We start from the raw sequence: 18193 nt of genomic DNA, 5'->3' as shown, positions 1-18193 counted from the left end.
GACCCTTTTGAAGTGGTCATTAATGTCATTAAAGAGAAATTTGCCAGTTGTGGTAAAGATCACAAAATTAGTTCAATCAGAATCAATTGAAATGACCAACCAAGTGTTTGTATATATTAAATAAAAAAGAAATAAATAAAAATGTGCCAAATGGCTCTTGAAGAAAATGTGTAATTGCTGAGAAATTAGCAAAATAGATTCCATCAAATGTCAGGTATGTTTCCAAGCAATATTGATACACTGTCCCACATATGCTTTTCTGTGTTAGTGATCATGAGTGTTGTCAGTTTTTAGCTAAGATTTCATGATTTCACAAAGATAAGTTTATTTTATTTATCTAGATCTATAATAATAGAATGACAATCAACCTTGATTCTAAAGACTTTCCCATGAAATAATTGTTTGCTGCAACTACATACATGTACATTCTTTTGTCATTAACATCTATAGATAAACCGGATGTAGCTAACAATTGTTCCCCTTTCAAGTTTACTGTTCATTTTTAAGCCTTTCTCAGACTTTTCATCAATAAAGATGAATAAATTTGTATCTTTGCTTATAAGAGTCTGCATGATTTGCATATATATAGCCTAATGTTCAAATACCAACACTAAACTTTGGTGCATTGCTTTCATGTACTAGAAATAAGTTATTTCATAAATTATTAAGCTGGCTAATGATTACAGATGGATAAAGCATAAAAGATATTACACTTCATTTCATTCGAGTTTGCTTAAAGGTGAAAATTTCTGTTTTCACAATTTGCATTTTTTTTTGAAGGGGGAGGGATATATGATAATTTCTTAACCTTGTATTATTTAGATAGAATGTTTTGGTCAGAATTAATCTATTATCTGTTGAACACATGATTCTGCTTCCTTAATCTTTAAGCAAGCACATTAACTTTATCAGATAGGTTTGCTTGATATTGCTTACAGTACAATTAATTCATTCATGGGATTTCATGAAAGAGAAACATAATAGAGTATATATGTATGTAAGTTCATGTGTGAGGTTGGATCAGATTGCACATAAATGTGGTGTGGAGTCTAGGGGAATATTTTTTTAATCATTCTGCCAGTTGATATTTTGCTTCACGATTATTAAAATCTTCAAACGACTGACTAAATAAAATTCAAGTGTCTCCTGACTCAGTGATTCAGAGACACTTGAAAGGAATTTCATTTTAGGAGAATAGAATTAAAGGAGAATATTTTTCACGCCACATCACTTACAATATTCATGTATTTTCACTAAAATTGACATCGTACGTGTATATGTGGTAATTGCTGATGATAAGTCATATAAAATGGGCAATACAGTCATTCTTGAAAAAAGAGGTTAACAAAACTGTTCCATTTTATGCCTAAATTAATTCTAATAGTTAATTACATCTAAATACACACTTTCCAGCAAATATTCATGGTCAGGAGCATGGCAATGAGTTATGTTCAAAATGTAACGTGAGTAACGTGTAACGTGAGTAACGCTAATTTTGGTAAATTTGTAAAAGATATGAAATGTTTCAAAATTTCTGAGCATCTACATTTGTGAACCTCTATGCCAGCTATAAAAATCATAAACCCACTAGTTGTTATTCCACCCAGTATGAGGACACTTTTTGAACAAAGTCATGTTGTTGATTTATGTGGTCCAAAAATGTAACGTGAGTAACAAGAATTTGCTTGCCTATATTTTCTGGATAGAATAGTCAAACTAAATTATGATAATATACCAAGGTATATTAAGTTATCATAAACCTTGTGCAGAAAAGAGAGATTGTTAAACCCCACAGTAAGCAAAAAATGGCAATTACAATATGTTAAGGTGCCTAAATTGTGTAACGTGAGTAACGTGGAATTGCCCATCATCATCATCATCAACATCATCATCATCATCAACACCATCATCACCATCACCATCATCATTATCATCATCAACATAATCATCATCATCTTCACCATCTATCTATCTATCTATCTTCTCTGTCTCCTGCTGCTCCTTCTCCTATTCTACCCATCCTCAGCCATCCCCTCCTCTCTCTCTCACACACTATACCCATAATCAATATTGCATTACTGGACCAATTTACGCCGTGTGCCGCGGTCTCGCCTTGCAAATCCTACGTGTCCCGGAGAGCGTTTGTCCCCTACCTGTTTGTAGATTTTTGTTCTTAAATTCTCTGTTGTAGAGTGGGATGAATGTTTGATTTTCCTAAATAAATATTCAATTTCCAATTTCCACTTAAAAGGGATTTGGTAACTTCAACAAGATTTGACAAAAAAAAATAATCTGAGCTGTGAGCCCGGCATGCGGTCAATGCATGCAACAATGTTTCATGAGGAAACCCTGAAAATATCAATTCATAAGCATCACATGCTTCACAATAAGTAAAAACTGTTCTTTTTCTTTTGATAGCCTAAATTGTTAACTTTAGGGTCCATATATATAGACTTGACTTGACTGAGCCATATGATATTAAACAATGCTAATTCCACATGTTCAGGGAGGAATCCTTATTTCTCTTGACAATGAGTAGAAAATTTGATTAATTCATATGTCATGTTATAAAATACAAAAGTACTAGTGAGTGGATGATGTCATCAGTCTCCTCATTTACATACATTTACATTTACATACCAGGATGTGCATACAACTGTTTTATGAAATTAAACCAAGTTTTAAAATTTCGTAGCTTTTTTATTTTACATCTGATTTTGATGAATTTTTTAGTATTATGATTGTTGGATGTGTCTCTTTTTATTCAAAATATGCTGTTTGTTGTGGTGGACTTGTCCTTTAATAAGACTCATGATTGTAAGGGGTGAGGGGAGAGGTGGGGTGCGAATGAGAGTGGTGGGGGTGGGGTGCAGCTCCTTTAACAGGTTACCTAGTAAAGGACTCTTGTTGGGCATATCTCACTTTCGAAAAAACTCAAATCAGAATGTGATACCAGGTCAGTGGAACAAAGCCCTCCCTGGAAAAGGGAACAAAGATCAATTTTCCCAGTGCGCATAGCCCCTCATAATATAAAAAAAGACATACATGTATTTCTTCATAAAAAGGGTTTATACATAACTTCATGGAATATATCATGACAACTATGTTTTTGGAATGGTTAGAATGCATTGATTAAAAGGCCAATTCACATTAGCCTGTTATATCTCTGATTTTCGTGTGTGTGATTGGGAGTAGTTGACAGTGTGAATTGGGCTTTATATATATCCATCAGAAAATGGAAAAGCAGGAGCCATACATAACATGGCATGAAATTAATGTGTGTTGTAAATGTCATTGCTCGTCGTTCCACTTAAAGCGGATGTCCGCTAATTAATGGCATTGTTTTTAATGTCTGTTTGATGAGCTAGCAATTACTACCTTGCGCGAAAACATTGAAATTTTGATTGAATCCTTATCAAGGTTATTACAACTGCAAAATGTTATTTTACATTTAAATTGACTTGAATCAATTTCACCTTGTCAAAAAAACGTGCTGAATCACCACCATTGCCAGAAATATGTGTCTATTTTGGGGTGCTTGATTAAAATGGCTTCCGATATATCTGATATGTTATTGTCAGGAATGATAAAAGCTGAGTTCTGCGAGGGTTTAGTCACAATTGCCTTTGGTTGGCAAAGGAAATTACATTTGGATTTGCCTCAAAGGTGTTTTGATTTTGAAAAATCAATTTCCACTGATTGTATAATGATTTTAGTATTTCATGTTCATCTTGTGCCTTGTTGTATCGAGTTTGTGTGCATTAGCTGTTAATAGGAGAGAAAATTGAATGTCCTTGAAGAAAAAGAGTGATATTTTCATTTCCCAATGTTTTGGCTGTTATAGTGCTTATACGGTTACTGTAATTACTCCTTGTTCTCAATCTTCACCTTTTCTCCCCTTTCCCTTTTCTCTCCGTTCTTCACTCTTTCTTCTCTCCTGTCTAAGTTAGGCAACCACTTACCAAAAAAACATTAAAAAATTTGTCCTTTATACCACCCCTTGCTATGTCTAGTACTGTTACTACTACTGTTACTACTACTGTTACTACTACTGGTGCTACTTCTGCTGCTGCTGCTACTACTACTATACTACTGCCACTACAACCACTACTACTGCTGCTACTATAATATTACTATACTGATGCTACTACTTCTACTGCTACTATACTGATACTACTACTACTACTACTACTACTACTACTACCACTACTACTACTACTACTACTACTACTACTACTTCTACTACTACTACTACTACTACTACTACTACTACTCTTACTACTACTATTACTGTTCATGGCTAATGGAACAATCGCAAATTCTGTCTTAATGAATAACGTCTTTTTTATTTCTTAAACTTAACAAAATAAAACTCACAGAGCCACAAAATTGTTAAATGAATAACATGATCGTGATGATCCTTTAGAAATAACTATAGGGCTCATTAATAATCAGCCATGGAAAATCTATGACGTAAACATTTCACCCCGTCTTTCCACCTGGCTAAGTTCATCTTCTCATCTCTTCACAATTTATTTTGCTTTGTCAACCAAAAAGAAGTTGCAACGCATCGTCAAATCGCCTTGGAGGTAAACCAGTCCTCCCATCGTCACCGCCTTTACCACATCTTCCTTCAATAGTTAATTTCATTCATCTTAATTTCCCTTGTGATCGTATTTGTGATTTGTGTGAGCTTATTTATGTTTTATTACCCGCCTTCTTTACCCCCAACCTGTTACAGGGGCAACATGTGAAATAATGATGTGAGAGCGAAGTTGGCTCAGTCGGTAAAGCGTATGTACGCCTGTCAACCAAAGGTCGTGGGTTCGGGTCCACCTCTGGTGGATGGCTGAAGCCTGCGTTGCGTGTAAACGTCTCTCCCCTGTTCCATAGATGCAGGCTCTGTTACAATTGAAAACTTTCTGTCCCTCGGATAGGATTTTAAATGGAAGCCCCGTGTAGAGGAGAGTCACCATGCACCTTTGCATGTTAAGAACCCACTGCACTGTCTGTATAAGAGTAGGGGGAAACCCCGGTGAAGTGGTCCACCTGCATTCCCCAAATCAGTTATATCGGAGAGACCTGCAGGTCATAGATTCAATAATTTTGATTTTTGCCTCCTAGCTACAGGTGATGGTACAGGTTCAGGTCACATGACCAAGGTCAAAGGTTATTTAGGGTCAATGAACATTGGTCATGTTGGGGGTATTTGTTGAATTGACATCATAACTTAAAAAGTTTATGGATCTAGTTCATGAAACAGACATAAGGGTAATCAAGTAGAAATGATTTTTTTGCGCACATCTTAGATCACATGAGCATGGTCAAATTTCATTTTGGGTCAATGGATTATCATATGAATGTTTTCTTTTGTGAATAATTATTCAATAGCTGTTTTCAAAGTCAGCACTGCTGCTACATCGAATGTAATGCAGGTGAGACTGCCAGAGGCATTCCACTTGTTTTGATGTATAGGTGGATTTTGATTATTTAAAAGGCATTTTTAGGGTGGGGTCTCTCTAAAAATGTAGGTAAATAAATGCTAGTTCCACTATCTTCTATTGAGGGAAGATAGGAGCAGCATATTAGTCCGGCAGCCCAGGAGGTTTATTCAACCGAAAGCCGGACAAGCAAATGACCCCATAGCTGGATGGCATGGACCTTGAAGTTTACAAAAATGCATTGCTGCCGGGTTCTATGCGTGGTCTTCCCTCCGAAATGACGTAATATATGACGTCACTACAAAATGGCCCTATTTCACCATTTTTCAGACATTGTACACATAGCATGAAGTCAAGGGAGAATATCTCAACCAAATCATGCTTGTTTTGTATGAAACTTTCACAATGTATTGTTCGAGTAGTGCACAAGAGATATGCAAAATTTCACGAACAGAAATTATTGTTTACATATGCAAATTACGTAATGAAATTTGCATATCATTAGTTTTGGAGATTTCTCGCATAAAAAATTGTCAAAAATCGATTTAGAATTTTTTTTTCTTTTGTAGTGTACTTTATTTGATATTTTTTCTCTCAAGCATAATATCATTGTCTTCATCTATATCTCTACTTTAAGAAAATATATAACAGTAATTGAAAAAGACATTATAGACTGGGATTTCAGCCCCCTTTCCAATATGGTGCGCACGTAGAAATCGTGCGTTTTTGGCCTATTTTCACCATATGGCTGACGTGTGCGAACGATATGCCTACTTTATTGATGTTTCCTGCATTTTGCATGATATTAAATCTTCCAAACAACATATTTTCTTCTTCATTATGTCTCTGGTGATCAATCAATGATTTCAGCAAAATTTGATTGCCCACTGGGCAGTCTATAGGCTACGTTTTCAGCCTAGTTTTCAACAACGAACCTATACCATGTATGACTGCATCGTTGTAGTCGAGTCGGATAGGGGGGTTTCTATGTACCATCAAAACATTGTGCGCTCAATGTTTTGGTATTTGCCTAAAGTGTCTAGTTAATAAAACTTGATGTTCCCTTCCCAAAATCGTGTCCAACGGAGTTCAAAATTGATATCTTTGGCGGCCCTCTTGGACATTTTTAATGAAAATCAATTATTTTCATATTTTATTGCACAAAGTCTGACAATGGGAAATTTTAAATCAATACGCATTTCACCATGTTCACTAGGATTTGGATAGTAGAAATCGGTTGAAATTGTTTTCTGAATAGTCCGGTTAATATATTAAAAAAAAGAATTCATCAAAAATTTTGAACCAAAATGTTCAAGTGCATTGACATCTATCTGTTTCATCTTGCATCCGATCGCCTTTGTTGATGTGCCTAACATGCAGAAAATAACGTACTTAGCGATCGATAGAAAGGTATGTATTACTTGTATCATGTGTATGAGGGTAAAAGGCATTTTCTACACAAAGCAATTTTTATGATGATTAAATCTCTTGAAAAAGATAGAAGTTCGAGGCATTGCTCTGCATTTTCATTTTGCATGCAATTACTCTCGGGCACCTTAAAGCATAGTCCCACAAGAACCAGTAAAATGTTACATACAGTACCATACCATTATCCATAGCTTGACTATTATGATATCGTGCTTTTCGGAGCCCCCAATGTGGTAACATTTTGTTTTGAGTATGTAATTTTTTTCCTTTAAATCACTTTTCTCTATCAGCTACATATAAAGAAATTGGGGCATAGCAAAGCCTAACCCTCAGGGGGCTGCCAAAGTCACCCAATCTTTTTTTCGTATCTTGCCAGTTTCTCGGAAAATTAGTCATTTTGAGGCAAACAGTGTTTCTGCCTTGCGGTAAAGCCCTTGTTTTTGTTTTGTAACCACATAAAGATGACAAAGTAGGATCTTCTTTATCAGTTACATATGTCTATTTTCATTCTTTATTGTAAAAAAATGCAATGTTTGAGCCCCCAATCAGACAAAAGGGCATTTCTGCTATATAGTAAAGCTAGCTTTGATTTTGGAAACCACTTTGAAATAAAAGAAGAGGCATTTTTTTCTATCAGCTACATGTAAAAAAAAGTGCGGTACATCGACTGCTACCTTCTTCAGAGGCTCCAAGATTGGCAGATTTTCCCCATATTGGAAAAAATATGGAAAAGGGGTGGGTGCTGTGCAACCATTTATTAGCAGCAGATTGAAGAAAGTCTACTCCTTTAATTCCATGTAGTTTCAAAAGAATGAAACTGGCTTCACCATATAGCAGAAACGCTTTTTGCCTGAATGGGGGCTCGAAAATAGCACATTTTCCCATAAACAGGTAAAGTATGGAAAAAGGGTAGGTGATTTCGGCGACCCCATAAGGGGGGTATGTTCCAATATGCCAACACCTCTTTATATGCAGCAGATAGAGGAAACTCTACTCTTTTGTCTCCATATAGTTTAAAAGCAATAAGAGTAGTTTTACTATATAGCAGAAACACCTTTTGCCTCAATGGGGGCTCGAAAATAGCATATTCTCCCCCAAAATAGTCAAATTATGAAATAGGGTAGGTGATTTTGGTGACCCACTAAGGGGGTATGTTCCAATATGCCAACACCTCTTATATGTAGCAGATAGAGGAAACTCTACTGTTTCGCCTCCATGTAGTTTAAAAGCAATAAGAGTAGTTTTACTACATAGCAGGAACACATTTTGCCTCAATGGGGGCTCGAAAATAGCACATTTTCCCATGATTTTGCAAATTACGTAAAAGGGGCGGGTAACTTTAGCAGTTCCAAAAGGGAGTAGGCTTTATGGTACCAGCACCTCTTTATATGTAGCAGATAGAGGAAACTCTACTCTTTCGTCTCCATATAGTTTAAAAGCAATAAGAGTAGTTTTACCACATAGCAGAAACAACTTTTGCCTCAATGGGGGCTCGAAAATAGCATATTTTCCCATGATTTTGCAAATTACGTAAAAGGGGCGGGTAACTTTGGCAGTTCCTAAAGGGGGTAGGCTTTATGGTACCAGCACTTCTTTATATGTAGCAGATAGAGGAAACTCTACTCTTTCGTCTCCATATAGTTTAAAAGCAATAAGAGTAGTTTTACTACATAGCAGAAACACCTTTTGCCTCAATGGGGGCTCGAAAATAGCATATTTTCCCATAAATAGGTAAATATGGAAAAAGGTTAGGTGAATTTGGCGACCCCCCAAGGGGAGTATGTTCCAATATGTCAACACTTCTTTATATGTAGCAGATAGAGGAAACTCTACTCTTTCGTCTCCATATAGCTAAAAAGCAATAAGAGTAGTTTTACCACATAGCAAAAACACCTTTTGCCTCAACGGGGGCTCGAAAATAGCATATTTTCCCCTAAATAGTTAAAATAGGAAATAGGGTAGTTGAATTTGGCGACCACCCAAGGGGGGTATGTTCCAATATGCCAACACCTCTTTATATGTAGCAGATAGAGGAAAGTCTACTCTTTTGTCTCCATATAGTTTAAAAGCAATAAGAGTAGTTTTACTATATAGCAGAAACACCTTTTGCCTCAATGGGGGCTCGAAAATAGCATATTCTCCCCCAAAATAGTCAAATTATGAAATAGGGTAGGTGATTTTGGTGACCCACTAAGGGGGTATGTTCCAATATGCCAACACCTCTTATATGTAGCAGATAGAGGAAACTCTACTGTTTCGCCTCCATGTAGTTTAAAAGCAATAAGAGTAGTTTTACTACATAGCAGGAACACATTTTGCCTCAATGGGGGCTCGAAAATAGCACATTTTCCCATGATTTTGCAAATTACGTAAAAGGGGCGGGTAACTTTAGCAGTTCCAAAAGGGAGTAGGCTTTATGGTACCAGCACCTCTTTATATGTAGCAGATAGAGGAAACTCTACTCTTTCGTCTCCATATAGTTTAAAAGCAATAAGAGTAGTTTTACCACATAGCAGAAACAACTTTTGCCTCAATGGGGGCTCGAAAATAGCATATTTTCCCATGATTTTGCAAATTACGTAAAAGGGGCGGGTAACTTTGGCAGTTCCTAAAGGGGGTAGGCTTTATGGTACCAGCACTTCTTTATATGTAGCAGATAGAGGAAACTCTACTCTTTCGTCTCCATATAGTTTAAAAGCAATAAGAGTAGTTTTACTACATAGCAGAAACACCTTTTGCCTCAATGGGGGCTCGAAAATAGCATATTTTCCCATAAATAGGTAAATATGGAAAAAGGTTAGGTGAATTTGGCGACCCCCCAAGGGGAGTATGTTCCAATATGTCAACACTTCTTTATATGTAGCAGATAGAGGAAACTCTACTCTTTCGTCTCCATATAGCTAAAAAGCAATAAGAGTAGTTTTACCACATAGCAAAAACATCTTTTGCCTCAACGGGGGCTCGAAAATAGCATATTTTCCCCTAAATAGTTAAAATAGGAAATAGGGTAGTTGAATTTGGCGACCACCCAATGGGGGGTATGTTCCAATATGCCAACACCTCTTTATATGTAGCAGATAGAGGAAAGTCTACTCTTTTGTCTCCATATAGTTTAAAAGCAATAAGAGTAGTTTTACCACATAGCAGAAACACCTTTTGCCTTAATGGGGGCTCGAAAATAGCATATTTTCCCATGATTTTGCAAATTACGTAAAAGGGGCGGGTAACTTTGGCAGTTCCCAAAGGGGGTAGGCTTTATGGTACCAGCACTTCTTTATATGTAGCAGATAGAGGAAACTCTATTCTTTTGTCTCCATATAGTTTAAAAGCAATAAAAGTAGTTTTACTACATAGCAGAAACACATTTTGCCTCAATGGGGGCTCGAAAATAGCATATTTTCCCATAAATAGGTAAAATATGGAAAAAGGGTAGGTGATTTCGGAGACCCCCTAAGGGGGTATGTTCCAATATGCCAACACCTCTTTATATGTAGCAGATAGAGGAAACTCTACTCTTTCGTCTCCATATAGTTTGAAAATAATAAACGTGGTTTAAATAGCAGAAGCACGTTTTGCCCAAATGGGGGCTCGAAAATAGCATATTTTCCCATTAATGGGCAAAATACGTATAATTATCGGGTAACTTTAGCAGTCCTCAGAGGGGGTAGGCTTTGCTGTAACAGCACACCTTTTTTGTAGCAGATAGAGAAAACTCTACTCTTGTCTCCACATAGTTTAAAAACAATGAAAGTGGCCGTACTACATAGCAGCAACACTTTTTGCCTCAATGGGGGCTTGAAAAAGCATATTTTCCCACAAATAGGTAAAATATGAAAAAGGGTGGGTGATTTCGACGCTCCCTGAAGGGGTATGCTTCAGTATGCTAGTAGCAGATAGAGGAAACTCTACCCTTCTTATCTCCATGTAGTTTAAAAAGAAAGTGGCTTTATTCCATATCAGAAACGTTTTTTGCCTTAATATGGGCTCCAAAGTGGCATATTTTCCAATAAATGGGTAATAATGGTATTTGCCCTTTAACTAAGCAAATAAAGACATACATATTGTCATGAAGCGTTACAGTATTATCGGTATATTATATCCTCTTTCGTGTCGAATGCTGATATTTTGAAATAGTTGTTGATGTTAATGATTGAACAGATAGATATCAATGCACATGCAAATTTCTGACCAAATTCATGCCCATTTCGGGATAAATTTTATTTCAAAATATATCATCAGAAAACGAATTAAATCGATTTCTACTATCCCAATCATAGAGAAATGCGTATTGATTAAAAGATTGTCCCATTGTCAGACTCTGTGCAATAAAATATGAAAATAATTGATTTTCATTTTAAAAAAGTCCAAGAGGGCCGCCAAAGATATCAATTTTGAACCCCGTTGGACACGATTTTGGGAAGGGAACATCAAGATTCATTAACGAGACAGTTTAGACAAATACCAAAACGTTGATTGAAAAATTGAGTGAAAAGTATTTTGATGGTACACAGGAACCTCTTATCCGACTCGACTACAACGATGCAGTCTTACATTGTATAGGTTTGTTGTTGAAAACTAGGCTGAAAACGTAGCCTATAGACTGCCCAGTGGGCAATCAATTTTTGCTGAAATCATTGATTGATCACCAGAGACATAATGAAGAAGAAAATATGTTGTTTGGAAGATTTAATATCATGCAAAATGCAGGAAACATCAATAAAGTAGGCATATCGTTCGCACACGTCAGCCATATGGTGAAAATAGGCCAAAAACGCACGATTTCTACGTGCGCACCATATTGGAAAGGGGCTGAAATCACAGTCTATAATGTCTTTTTCAATTACTGTTATATATTTTCTTAAAGTAGAGATATAGATAAAGACAATGATATTATGCTTGAGAGAAAAAATATCAAATAAAGTACACTACAAAAGAAAAAAAATTCTAAATCGATTTTTGACAATTTTTTATGCGAGAAATCTCCAAAACTAATGATATGCAAATTTCATTACGTAATTTGCATATGTAAACAATAATTTCTGTTCGTGAAATTTTGCATATCTCTTGTGCACTACTCGAACAATACATTGTGAAAGTTTCATACAAAACAAGCATGATTTGGTTGAGATATTCTCCCTTGACTTCATGCTATGTGTACAATGTCTGAAAAATGGTGAAATAGGGCCATTTTGTAGTGACGTCATATATTACGTCATTTCGGAGGGAAGACCACGCATAGAACCCGGCAGCAATGCATTTTTGTAAACTTCAAGGTCCATGCCATCCAGCTATGGGGTCATTTGCTTGTCCGGCTTTCGGTTGAATAAACCTCCTGGGCTGCCGGACTATATATTCTAAAGTAAAAAGAAAATGTGGGTAAATTACAGAAAAGTGTGCAAGACCAAAAAGCTGAAGCCGAGGCCAGACCGCCAACGGAAAAGGACAGGCTTAAGGATGAAAAATAGTACTAATGATTTTCCATGCAAATTAGATCGATTGAATTAATATGAAGAAGGAGGTGGGGAAGAAGAAGATGAAGGAGGAGGGGAAGAAGAGGAAGATGAGAAGAAGAAGAAGAAGAAGAGGAAGAGGAGGAGGAGGAGGAGGAGGAGGAGGAGGAGGAGGAGGAGGAGGAGGAGGAGAAATACAAGGAGGAGGAGAGGAAGAAGAAGGAGGAGGAGGAGAGGAAGAAGAAGAAAAAAAGAAGAAGAGAAGGAGGAGGGGGATTAAGAAGGAGAAAAAAAAAGAAACTGGAGTAGGAGGAGAAGATGAATGAGAAGGGGAGAAGGATAAGATACAGAGAGGAAGAGAGACAAGGGAGGGGGGGGGGGTAGGGGAGGAAGGTAAGAATGATGGATGATATTAATGAGATTAAGACAGAAGAGATGAAGGGAAAGTCTGGACAGAAGATCCTTAATAGCAAAGTTCCCGAACATGAAATATGAAAACATGTTACACACCATTAGCAAACAATGTCATCCCACATCATATCAAGTTAAAATTCCCATGATTTGACAGCATTCGGTAACCAATACCCCCAAGTTTCTTATCGCTACATTTTACTCTCGAATATTCAATTTCTGAAGGCCCTACAAAGCCGAAACATGGCGAAAAATGATACGATGAGCGATATCCATCTTTTATCAGTCTTAACCTATCCCATTATTCATATCACCTGGTTGCTATCTTCTATAAATCTTGATCGAATGTGAGAAAGCTAAGGAAGATACATGGACAGTCGGTCGGGTCCGTCCGGTGGACCAATCATTATTCTTTATGACACGCCGATGAAATTTCATCATAGGTTTTTATCAGAAATGCAAACCCGGCGTATCGAAATTCAGCGAAACCAAAGCGAAGTGGCGATAGTGATGATTGGCGGGTTGCATCGCCTGTTTTATTCATGTCGAAGAGACACCACTCAGACCGACTGAAGTCTCAGTTGTGTCTACGCAACCGGGGTAGAAAGAGCTCCCCCTTGGCAATCGCCATAAATAAACTATTTTCAATGAATAGTAATTGTTATTTCATATCTTTTAATTGATTTTATGATAATTTGGAGTGCGAGTGGGGGTGGAGTGGAAGGAAAATGGGTCTTGAGCAGTTTTATTCCTGAATGGTATTGATTTTACCCCCCTCTTTTCTCAAGATGAGAGTGTAAGTTGGAGGAGGGGTTTTAATTTAGGCAATGGGTGGCTTGTTCTTATTCAAAGCTTAGTAATTCTTGCTTATGGTGTAATGAAACGTACATATTGCAATGCCCCCTGGTTAATTACAACCTCTGAAAGAATGTCAATATTTAGTCTTTCCTCAAATCCTCTCGAATTAGTATGGTATGGTGAGGTAAATATCCAAAGTTGAAGGAATATAAATATTTAATCCAGACAGACTGTTTGTGTGTTTCATGTGAAATGTTGAATGATTAAATAATGGATGTAATTCACATTGCAATTTAATGTATTTTTAGAGATGGGTAAAATTGTTGTTGCAGAATTCATCTCTATATGTGAAAATTGAAATTAGCTAAAGCCTGAAATGAGATTAAACATGGTACATTGCAATGTATGTGTCATTGCAACATACAGTTCTCCATTGTATCATGGTTTTGAAGATTGATAAGCTATAGGCAATGTATTGATTGGGCATGTCCATTTTCACAAATGAATTGAATCATTTCCTTTTCATTCCAAGAAATTCTTTGCCTCCCAGGTTGAGGCGAGGACATGATAATGGTTGCTTCGTCATTGGCATGACTTTCACTGCTATCTGATAAAAGACAATTATTACTCATATAAATTTGTTTAATTTGGATATAGCTTTTTAAGCACTTAAGAAGTGAAACGATTCAATGCGACCAGAAATGTAATACAGTAGATTGGTATATTGTGAGGTTCAAACAAAGTTTTATGATTCTAAATTGAGAAATGTACTTAACTGTATTTTGTTTTTATTATAAAGACCTATGTATCAACCAAAATAGAAAGCAAAATCTCATTTTTTTAAAGACTAACCCCCATGTTGCCAGTCAACACTGCCATAATGTCCATTTATATTTTTATGGTGTTGCTGCTTATGAAATTAAAACTGAAATTGAGAATTGGAAAACCTCTGAAAATGTATAGGCCTACTAAGTAAAAATATTCAAAAATTATTATCTATGCAAGAATTTTGTCCTTTCTTGATCCAGAGGATAAAGAACCCATTTGATTATGTTTATAATAACACATCAAAATACATCTTGAAATTATACAATTAAGATTTTCATGAAGAGAAACCAAAACACCGGTGATACCTACACCTTAGAGCACAAGCCAAATTTCTTTTCAACTTTGTTACATTGATGGGATAATAATGATAATATCAATAACTGCATATTTACCCAGGGTAGCCACTTCAGTTTCGAAAACTGTTCTCCCGGCAGGCCCTGTCGTTATTATTACCTCGGCTTTAGCACGGCTACCTTGATCGGGCGCTCGAGCATTCGAGGAATTTCTTCCTACCGGGTAACCATTCACCTCACCTGGGTCGAGTGCAGCACATTGTGGATGAATTTATTGCCAAAGGAAATTACACCATGGTTGGGATTCAAACCCACGACCCTCGGTTTCAAAGTCCGGAGACTAATCCACAAGGCCACAACGCTCCACATTACAGGATGTATACCTGTCCATAGCATACAACATTTATTTTCATAATTTCTCAAATATATCTTGTCTAAACCATTCTTAGCTACAACTGACAATGCTGGGCAGTGGATGCTGTATTAAATCGAACCGTGAAATACGAATACATCAAGAACTGTAAGAGGGGGAAATGGACGAGTTAGCCAGCAAGATCTATTTGTGTTTTATTGGTGATTTATTGGTGACCTTTCCAATGTATTTTGCAGTTGGGGTTCCCCTAAAGCTGCCCAAATTGGCTGCTTAAATTGAAGGTTTCGCTCCTTATGTGAAATTGTTGGATGCATGCAATGTGTTGCAACGTGGTGTGACTCTGTCTTAACCCATTACCTGCTGGACACCTGGTGGCCCCTGTACAAATCCTATGGGATCTACAGAATTTAGCAGTCAACAAGTTAATCATTTCACTACAGGAATGTGTAAAGATCAAGGTTCAAGTTTCAAAGTTTTTATTCATATCAACATTTCACATTTCCAAAAAATCAACAACTCAATACAAACAATAACATTATACAATACAAATTATCCTAGATAAGCATAAAAAATATCGTAAAATATGAAATCTATACATAATATAACAATAGAAAACAGTAAATAGAATTTTTGTAATTGATTCTAAAACTAGAATTTTAATTCGTCTTACGGACGAATTAGGTGATCTGTCTGTGAATCTCATGATTATGATCTATTTTTTTTATAATGATCACCATGTCAATGCAGATCAATATGAGCATCATATTAAGCGCAGTTTTATTAATGAAAGGACATGTTGAATACTGTTGAAAGACATTATTTGAAAGATAAGGTGGTAAAAAAAAACTTGCTTTTCTAAAGAATGACAATTCAAATTTAGCAAGTGATAACACGAAATAGTGAGCAGTGGTGATGAAAGCAAGAATCTAGAATCCAGTTTTGAAAAATTTAACTCAGTATCCATAGACTAGATTTTTGGTTACCTCATGAACAATCATGACCAAATGACCTTTCATTTCTTACATTACGATAGGTAGATTTCACTGCAAGATATTATGCAAGCATGTCTTACATAGCAGTATGGAGAAATTGCATAGACCAAGTGAATAGAAAGCAAAGCAATGAACACTGATGGAGGTATTTGGAATGCGTTCAGCATGTTCTTATAACAATACTTGGCCAACTCTGAAATACCAGTTGCTAGTACACGCATTGTTGTTTTTATGCGTGTATTGAAACGCACAATTCAAAAGAAAAATCAAGACATCAAGGTTGTTGCTAATATCTCATTAAATATAAAACAATCATGTCACTTTAGTACAAATGAACTTCTTATCATGCGCAGAATGGAACCACAAACTGGCTTATGGGGGTTACACGCAAAATGAGACAAATTTAAGAAATGAAAAAAAAAATAGATCCTGATGGGTTTCGATCCAGGGACCCTCGCATTACAAGGCAGATGCACTAACCATTCAACCACAGTAACTGCCATACACTTTCTAGGCAACGATGAAATACAACTTCAAATTGAATTTTTCAAGTGCAAGTTTTATCATAATGATATACTTTTATACATTGTTAATATTTATGATGATCTCTTGCTTAAAATGATAAGATTGTAAAATAATTTGGAAGAATATAAAACCAGCTACAATATGTAGAAAACCGGGCCAAAAACGACCAATGATTACGGAGTTATAGTCATATTTCCAAAATTATTAAAACGTCATAAAACAAAAATGGAAAACTTTAGTTCTGACGCAAATTTGATGACGTTATGATAAAATTTATTGTCAAATGTGACATGAAATCACATCTACAAGTCCTATTCTATCCGAATATAAAAGAAAATTTGGGGGTTAACGGACTATCTGAAGAGTTATATAGAATTTTGTAAAAGCATGTTTTTGCACATTTTTGGCCTATTGTGAACGCGCGCTTGCGCGCGTAATTCAAACTTTGACGGAGGCGCATTCCTTTATTACTGGTCGTAGAAGGTCGGTTAAGGTATCAAATTATTGGGAATTTCATAAAGAATGCATTGATGTAAAATAAAGTGCAGTTGTGCGTTGCGTAAGGACGTTACGCGCGTAAACGCGCGCGAAAATCCTTGAGCGCGCAAATTCCTGAAATGCTTAGAATGACCCGAAACGTACTCTACTTTGATCAAAAAGTGATTTTGAGCATTTTAAAATTTTGACGCGCGCGTACATGCGCGTCGTGACCTGTACATGACCTTTGATGACATGGACAATTGACCCTTGATCTGAAGTTAATTTGATGTTAATATTGTTAATTTTTAATGATTGATAATGGAGATATTGTTGATAATGTGATTTTACAAAATGGCGCGTAGATGACGTCACGATGACCATTTGACGTTGAACTTGTTTCGTACACATTGTATGATGACTGTCCATAATTGATTATATTTTGATGAAAATTGATTGAATAGTTTTGATGATTTTGGTGGAACAAGAAAAGGGTGGAAAAAGAAAAATAAATAAAAAGAATAAATAAAGAAATAAATAAAAAAGAAAATTCGTAGAAACATAAGAGGTGATCTGTCAAACTTGACAGATCACCTAATAATGACAAAGAAAGAAAATGAGAGATGTGGATATGAGGGAGGCCAAAAGTAAAAGCAAAGCTTGTTGGTTGAAGGCTCCAAAACATATGCAGTGAGAGTCCCTTGATAATATCTATACAAGAAACGGTAGGGAAATAAATAAACAGTAAACGAAAAAGTAAACAAACAAGGGAGATACAAATACATAAATAATGATTCAATCGTAAAAGCAATAAATTTTGATTAGAACCTGAAGGAGCTTGCAAATATTTATTTCTAAGAGTAGTAAAAAAAAAATGATGGAAATCAATGGTCAGTGGCATCAGGTAAGTTTCTCCTTATCCTGAAAAGAATTTATACCACTTCCAGTGCAGTTTGCATTGCCATTTCTGAATAAAGGTTCTTTCATATAAGATAATTATTGTCACAATCAAACGAAAATATCTGAAATTGGAAACTTTGTGGTTAACTTAAGTCTTGCAACTATGTAACTGGGTTTAAAATAGGTATAATGGTGGCCAATTTGAGTTACAAGAGCAGATTGATATAAACCCTCTATGTAAGAACTGTGTGCAATAGAGTTTAATTCATATTACATT

This window comes from Lytechinus variegatus, chromosome 8 (genome assembly GCF_018143015.1).
Source record: "Lytechinus variegatus isolate NC3 chromosome 8, Lvar_3.0, whole genome shotgun sequence".
Classification (NCBI taxonomy): domain Eukaryota; kingdom Metazoa; phylum Echinodermata; class Echinoidea; order Temnopleuroida; family Toxopneustidae; genus Lytechinus; species Lytechinus variegatus.
Note: the sequence above shows the minus strand (reverse complement) of the source record.